The sequence below is a fragment of the Balaenoptera ricei genome, chromosome 8, assembly GCF_028023285.1.
Source record: "Balaenoptera ricei isolate mBalRic1 chromosome 8, mBalRic1.hap2, whole genome shotgun sequence".
NCBI lineage: Eukaryota > Metazoa > Chordata > Mammalia > Artiodactyla > Balaenopteridae > Balaenoptera > Balaenoptera ricei.
In genome coordinates this window covers 8631014-8639504 of record NC_082646.1, presented here as the reverse complement: position 1 = coordinate 8639504, position 8491 = coordinate 8631014, and positions in this window count along the sequence as shown.

Below are 8491 nucleotides of genomic sequence, written 5' to 3'. Positions count from 1 at the left end.
ACTCTGCCCCAGGAGGGAAGCGGCTTTGAGGAAACCGATGCTTCCTGCCTGGCCCTCAGTGCCTTGGAGAACTGGGAGGAGACCAGAGGAGAGAAAGTCTCTGACCTTGATCCTTTAGTCATAACCTCTGACTCCAAGCCCCGCCCTAGGGTTTATCTTGTGATCTAGTCTAGGATTTCTTAGAGGTAATCCGCAGCCTAACCATAACTCCAGCCACTGTTTTGATCCTTTACCCCAAGCCTCTATGGAACCCTTGAATCCCAATCCCAACCCCTTGGCTTCCAAGCGACCCCCTGCTAGAGTGGCGTGAAAACCCAGAGGTGGAATGTCAGGGCACAGCATTCTGAAGCTGAGGGTAGAGGAAAGCAGGCCCCGGAAGCCGAGTGCGGGGAGCAAGAATGTCTTGTCATGCCCTGGCCCGTTTCCCGGGGAGAGGTCAGGGTGGTAGGTCAGAAGACAGAGAAGATCACAGGCTCTTGGACAGTCTGGGAGACGCCCACTCTGTGTGCCTAGTCAGCCCAGAGACAGATGAGATAAGCTTCTGGGAGACCTCGGGCAAGTGACTTAACCCCTGAAAGTCAGTTTCCTTATTTGTAAAGTGAGAATAATAATAATAATAATAATAATAATAATAATAATAATAATAATAATAATAGTTCCTACCTTGAGAGCTGCAGTAAGAGTGAGAGGAGATAAAGCATAAAATCACCTAGCACAGTGCCTAATGCATTGTAAGTGATCAGTAAAGCTTAGCCAATATTGTGATACATTTATTTTTATGCACATCCCGTCATTGAAACTATTTGAGCATCCTTGGCAGGGATATTTCTCAGGCCCTGGAAAGGTGGTTGGAGTACATGACCTTTAAGAGTTTTTCCAGCCCTGAAACCTCATGTCTAGAGCGGACAGGACTGTAGCTTGTGAGCCTGCAATGTCAGTGCTCACCCCGTGGCTCCCCACCCCCTGCCTACAGAGATGCTGCTCTCCCCTCTCAGAGCCCAGCTCCTGTTTACAGGTCTCTTCCTTCCAAATCTGGAATCTCAGACATTTCCTGGAACTGCTCCCGGAAGGCCAAGGCCAGGCTCTGGAGACTCAGCGGAAGAATGTCCAGCCTTTGTTCCCCATTGTTCCTGGCCAGCTCCTTTGTGGGGCCCCTAACCCAGCCGACTCCCTCCCTTCCTCCCCCTTCTCAGCCTGGCCTCGGTGCCAGCTGCAGCCACGGCCCTCACAGCCTATCAAGAGGAAGGCCTCCTTCACTCTTTCTTCTCTTTCCCCTCAAATGCAGACCAAGACTGATTAAGACAATTAGAGCAAGAGAACACTGTGGTCTCTCCAAACTGGGCATTTCCAAGGGGTAAAAAATAGAGTTAAAGTAACAGAGTGACAGAGCTGGAAGAATAGGAATTGGGGTCAGAGAATAGAGCTTGGTATTTCAGAAGTGGAGGAACTAAGAGCAGTGACAAACTCCATGGCGCGTGCCTGGGCATGTGTGTGCCAGGCATAGCGGAGTAGAATTTATGGGGTCAGGGATCTGTGGGGACAGAGTGATGAAGGAGGTATTCACATGGACACTGAAGTCAGCCAAGGATGAACAAGAAAGGATGTGGTGGGACAGATGGATTTACTGCACATCTAGCCAATTTGGGATTTCCCAGGTCCAGAACCCCCCAGGCCTGTCTGACCCAGTGACTACCTGCTCCCCAGGAACGTTGCTGTTAGCAGTCCTTTTTAGTCTCTTCTGCTTATACATTGGACTTGGGGAGACTAAACAAGTTCTCTGCTAATTATTTGATGGCAGCCTGATTTGACTCAAATCTCTATAATCCAGAAAGATGGTATAAATTTCCCTTGGGGGGTAAGAGGGCAAGTCTCAAAGGAATTCAGATTCATGACTAGCGCTGTCCTCCACTGAGTAGGAACGGGCAGGTGACTCAGCGAGGAGAGGCGCCAGTGCTGTAGTGCAGGAATGGAGCCTGGAGGCTGCAGCAGCTGGGGAGGGGCCCTTGCCCCACAGTTACGTGACTCACCCCTGGACATGCCGTTGGCACAGCCTCTTTCCATTCCCAGACTCTGGACACCCAAGTGCTAAGAACTGATGGGGATTGGAAGGCCCCATCATTCTGAGCTCTTCCTTAGGACGTTAAGACTCTTTCTCCTCACTCAGTCCAAGCATCCAGGGCACTCAGGGATCCGTGGAGTGATGGCCGAGGGGACTTCCCAACAGTGAGGTATGTCTGGATGGCTCTCAGAGACCACAGTGATCATTTCCAGCAACCTGTCCCATCAGCATCCTGACTGTCTCATTTCCACACACTAAGGAAGAGCCGACTGCGTGAGTCATGGGGATGACGTTAGTCAATGGGACCCGCCTCCAACTATTTCAAGGAAGCTCTGCTCTGGGACCCTGGGGATGCTCCGGCCAGTGACCAGTTTAAATACTATCTTCCTTCACCCCCTAGTTTTAGAGTTTTGTGTTTTTGTGAGTAACTCTTTCATTGCTTGTAAGAGGGAAGAGAGAGGAGAGAGATTAGGTGCTCTTCAAGGACCCTCCAGAGGACATTTTTTTCTCCTGGTTTCTCTGGCGTCTTATTCTGTGTTTTCTGAAAATGCAGCCCAGGGACTCCTGCTGGTCAAGCTGGTGGGGTAAACAGTACTAATTCAGGTGGGATTTGATGTCAGTTATGCTTAGGTTGCGATCCTATCTCCACCTCGTACTGGCAGAGGGACCTCAAATAAGTCACATAACTTTTCCAAGCCCCACCTTCTTTATCTGTGAAGTGTCTGTATGAAGTTTGTTGATAGTGGGTATGTAAGTGCTGTGAAAACACTAGGTATGTGTTAAGTAGCCCTTGAGTGTTCTGGAAGGGGCATAGGCCCTCACTGACCAACAGAGTCACAGCCGGCCGGCCCTCACCACCCAGGGCACTCTCTTTGGCCTTGAGATCCTGCCCTTTCTGTTTTCTTGTTTTTATTTTGTTTTGCTTTATTTTGTTTCCCTCTTTGCTTGCGTCCGTTTGGTCCCATTTTCCAAACTCTCCTCTTTGTTCCACGATGCCAGTAGCTGGAGGGAAATTGAGACAAGAGAGGAGACAGGAATGATCTCCTCTTAGCCAAGGGAAAGTTGCCCTGAGGCCACTTGACTGGCTCTGCTTCTGCTTCCTCCTTCCTGATCCCATCAACATCACGGGCAATTCGAGGGTCCATGTGGAAATCACCTCTAACACTCTCAACACCACAGTTTCTTGGCTTCCTCAACACCAATGTCTATGGGTCACATCTAGACCAAACATTGGAAATTGGACCAAGTAGAGATTTTGAAAGCTGTTGGCATCAGTATTTAACTGTCTGCTCACATGTCCAAGAAGAAAAAGAGATCAGTTATTGTACTTTGTGTTCAGCTTGTCAATGCCCTGCAGGCAAAGAAAAGACCACCAGAACATACCTGTTGTTAACATGTTGTGTTTATTACTCCTTGCAGCTAAGGGGAGTGTGCACCATGGGGTGCCTCAGTAAGGTGTTAGAACCTATGATAAGATTTGGACTTTGACTGGGTATTGAGGAGGGTCCTAGGAAGCGAAGTTTTGCTCTAAATTGGGTGCTGTCAGGAATCAGGTACAATTCTATGATTCTTTGCAGAAGAGTGTCTTTGATAATTTCCTTACTCTGTAGTATATCAAGTGGTTCTTTTTCTTCTTCTATTATGAACCGTGCTGAATGTTTATTTTGTATGTCTTCTAGTATAATTAAGATTTTCTTTAGGGAATAAAAAACCTAGTAGTAGAATTTCTGTGTCTTGGGACATACAAATATTCAACTTCAGATGCTAATGACAAATTGTTTTCCAGATCATTTGGTTGTCCCAATAACCTTAAACCACATCTTCAGAAGAGTTGATGGATTTCTTATTTTTGACAATCTAGTATGCAAAAAAATATATTATTATTGTCTTAATTTGCATTTGCCTGATTAAATAATGAAGCTGAGCATCTTTTCAAGTATTATTCGCCATTTGTGTTTTTTCTTCTGGGAAGTATTTGTTTCTATCTATAGCTCATTTTTCTATTGCTTATTTGTCTTTTTCTCAATAACTCTCAGGAGTTTTACACATTCGGGAAAATAACTCTCTGTGAATTAGAGATGTTGTGAGAACAAGTTTGGCCTCATGTTTTCTCTTTTTTAAAAAAAATTTTAATTAATTATTTATTTATTATTTTTGGCTGTGTTGAGTCTTCGTTTCTGTGCGAGGGCTTTCTCTAGTTGCGGTGAGCGGGGGCCACTCTTCATCGCGGTGCGCGGGCCTCTCACTGTCGTGGTCTCTCTTGTTGGGGAGCACAGGCTCCAGACGCGCAGGCTCAGTAGTTGTGGCTCACGGGTCCAGTTGCTCCGCGGCATGTGGGACCTTCCCAGACCAGGGCTCGAACTCGTGTCCCCTGCATTGGCAGGCAGACTCTCAACCACTGCACCACCAGGGAAGCCCAGCAGGCAGATTCTTTTTTTTTTTTTTAATTTTTTATTTATTATTTATTTATTATTTTTATTTTTGGCTGTGTTGGGTCTTTGTTTCTGTGTGAGGGCTTTCTCCAGTTGCGGCGAGTGGGGGCCACTCTTCATCACGGTGCACGGGCCTCTCACTATCGCGGCCTCTCTTGTTGCGGAGCAGAGGCTCCAGACGCTCAGGCTCAGTAGTTGTGGCTCACGGGCCCAGTTGCTCCGCGGCATGTGGGATCTTCCCAGACCAGGGCTCGAACCCGTGTCCCCTGCATTGGCAGGCAGATTCTCAACCACTGCGCCACCAGGGAAGCCCCCCGGCAGGCAGATTCTTAACCACTCTGCCACCAGGGAAGCCCTCTGCTTTTTTTCTCTTTTCTCGGCTTTAAAAGAAATTGATTGAGTTTGTGTTTGTTTCCTTATTCCATTCCCCCCTTTATCGATTTGGAACTTATACCAATTCTCTCATTTTCTTTTTTTTTTTTTTGCAGTTACCTTGATAATGTTCCCCTGCATACTCAATAAAATCTGAAATTAATATCTTAGCCATCTTCTCCTCCTGAAAGAATTCAAGGACTTTGGAATAATTTAATTCTGATAACTCCCCTCCTGGTTTATATACATGCTATCATTTCCCTGTATTTTATTTGTCAGGTTTTGAAACCACAAATTAGATATTATTTTCATTTTATAAGATACTATTTATTTATTTATTTTAAATTATTTATTTATTTATTTATTTATTTATTTGGTTGCATCGGGTCTTAGTTGAGGCATGCAGGATCTTTTATTGCGGTGTTCAGGCTTCTATTTAGTTGTGGTTTGCAGGCTCCAGAGCACATGGGCTCAGAAGTTGCAGCACGTGGGCTCTAGAGCGCCCGGGCTTAGCTTCCTGGCCAGGGATCGAACCCACATCCTCTGCATTGGAAGGCAGATTCTTAATCACTGGACCACCAGGGAAATCCCTATCAGGTACTATTTAGATTTGCTTATGTTTTTACTAATTTCTTTGCTCACTATTCTTTCTTCTGCCTCAAAACTTTCTTTTGGAATAATTTTCCTTCTTCCTAAAATGCGTCTTTTAGGAGTTCTTTTAGTGTTGATGGTAAACTGTAGTTTTTGTTCAGATGATAATATATTTTACCCTCATATCTGGAAGACTGCATTGCTAGGTACAATATTCTGAGTTAATTGTTGTTTTTGCCCATCATTTTGAAGATATTATTCACTTTCAAATGATTTCTTTTATTATTGTTGTCTAAATGTGTAAGATCTGTCTTTTTCCCTCTGACTGCCTTTAAGATTGCCAACTATTCAATATAAATTGGCACTTGCCATCTACGTCTACAAAGATTAAATCATGAGCCACTGCAGCTGCTGACCTGCAACACACCCTGAAAGGAGTTCAAGGTGGAGATCAGGAATGAGGCACTCTGTGCTCTGGGACAAAGTGGCAGAACAGGTCTTTCAGTAGATATTTTCAGGAGAAGATTTTATGAGCCCAATTCTTGCATCTCCTTGTATCTTCTAAAAAAGCATTAAAATCATTACCAGTGACATCTGCTCCTCATGACTAGCAGCAAGACTTTGCCAAAATGTGTGTTTGACTGCAGGCACCTTCCTTCACTAAAATCATATACAACACTGACCGTCCTCCCTGCTTCTGGAGCAGTCTCTCAGGGCTATCTGAAATGATTTCTCCTAGGCTATAGTCCTCATTTTGCCCCAAATAAAACTTAATTCACAACTCTCAAGTTTTGCATTTTTTTTAGTCAACAAGATCTTCTCTTTGTCTTTGGTGTACTCTAGTTTTATTACATTTTATGTAGGTGTGGAAATCTTTTAAAATATCTTGTGTGTCAACCTTCTTGAATCTGTATATTTACATTTGTCATGAGTTCTACAAAAATTTCAGTCATTACTCTTAAAATATTGTCTCTTCTCCATCTCTCTATTCTCCCCTTTGAGCTCTTGAGGAAATGTGTGTCAGACCTTTTCATGCTACATGCCGTATCCCTTAATCTCTCTTCTCATATATTTCATCTCCTTGTCTGTCTGTGCCTAATTCTGAATAATTTCTTCATGTACACCTTTCAGTTAACTAACTCTCTTCAGCTGTTTTTAGTGTGCTGTTAAACTCATTTACATTTTTATTTCAATAAATTATATTTTTATTTATGAGTTCTATTTGTTCCTTTCCAAATTTGATCACTTTTGATTGTCTCTTGTTGCTTGTTCATTTTTGTAATTTTGTCTTGTATTACTTCAAGCATTTCATAATTATTTTATGTTTTCTATCTGATAATTTCAGTATCTGAAGGCCTCGGGTGTCTAAATCTATTGCTTCTTATATTTGCTGACTTTCATTCATGGTGATTTGTTTCCTTCTGTGTTTAATGACCTTTCCTTGTGAACTTGTCTTTGGTTGGTCTTAGTCTCTGAAAATTTAAGGAGATGTTTTTTTCCAGAGAGGATTTGTATTTTTTATTTTAGGAGCCTGGGATGCTACCAGCTGGGGGCCAATACCAATTTAATCCAGGAGTCTCAGGTTCAGCTCCCACACCTTGCCACTGGCACAAGTCTGGTCTTTCGTCAGTGCTAATATAAACATTTGCCCTTGGGTAATCCACATTTTATGAGTGCTAAGAAGTCAGGACTCACCTTACACTTCTAAGCTTTTATATATGCTGCTCCTTCTGCCTGGAATATGTGTCCTTTTATCCTCCCCACCACGCCCCATGTGATTAACCAATCTTAAGACTAAGTTCAGGCTTGTTCTCCTCCAAGATACCTTTGCTGACGATCCCTAGTCTGGGTTAGATGCCGCTCTTACATGCCTTTATAGCACCCTGTATCTACCTGTCGTTGCATTTTCCACACTGTATTGTAATAATCTGTTTACTTATCTGTCTTCCTCCATGAGACTCTCTTTGGTCGGGGTCATGGCATAGTTATGCTGTTTCCCCAGTGTCTGGCACAGGGCGGATCATGGTAGATTAATACATGTTTGTTGAATAAACGAAAGAACACCCGAATAAATGAATGAATGAATGAGTGAGTGATGATTTTGGAATGGACAATATGGGATTTCCAGAGAGGGTGAAGGATGATGGAGGGATGTGAGAAGAAAAGAGAAAAGGGAAATGACTGGTATTTTTAGGCTGTTTGTTCTCCTTGATTAAGTGGAATAAAGTTGTCACTTCATTTCATCAAAAGTTTATTGAGCATCCAGTATGTGCTAGGCACTCTGCTAGATGCCAGTAATACAAAGATGAAGATCAAAACGAAACAAAAACAAAACCACTCCCCCCTCACCCCATTTAAGGCAGATTTGGCTTGAGCCTGGGAAGCCGGCCCCTCAGGGATGCAGAACCGGGGTTTGGAGTACAACTTGCCCTCATCTCACCTTAATCTTCACCCTTGCCTCTCAAGGCTGACCAGCATGTACCCATCTCCAAGTCCTGCATCTTCCACCTGCCTGAGCAACTTTCCCCTGCATGCATTATCTCCTTCTAGATGAGGCACATGGGGAAGTGAGGGGAGCAGTTCTGGCTAAGGAAGGGGAGCTGCAAAGGCACACCTGCTCAGATGAGCCTGGAGAAGTGCATAGGGACAGGGAGCTGGGAGGGGCACGACGTCCAGGTAAGAGCAGAGAGGAACAACTAGAAATGTTGTTGTCCTTGGGGCTGGGACAAAACTGGCCCCAGTGTGGAGTGGTGGGGAACAGGGACCTTGAGAGTCGCTCTGTGGGATGGTGCAGAGTCAGAGCAGGAGCTTAGGAAGTTAAGGAGGGACCAGGGATGCACAAGAGGCATCAGGGGAGAGAGGTCAGAACACAGCGAGGGACTTCTTCTCTTTCAGCTTTTTAATTGCCCTCTCTCTTCACACGGTAGATTACCGTTCCTACAAACTGTTCAAGAGGCGGCGGCATGGGCGTGGCCGGGCTACACAGTGGACCAGCCTCTCGGTGTTCTGCTGTCTGTGTGACTGCGGAGTCTTCCCT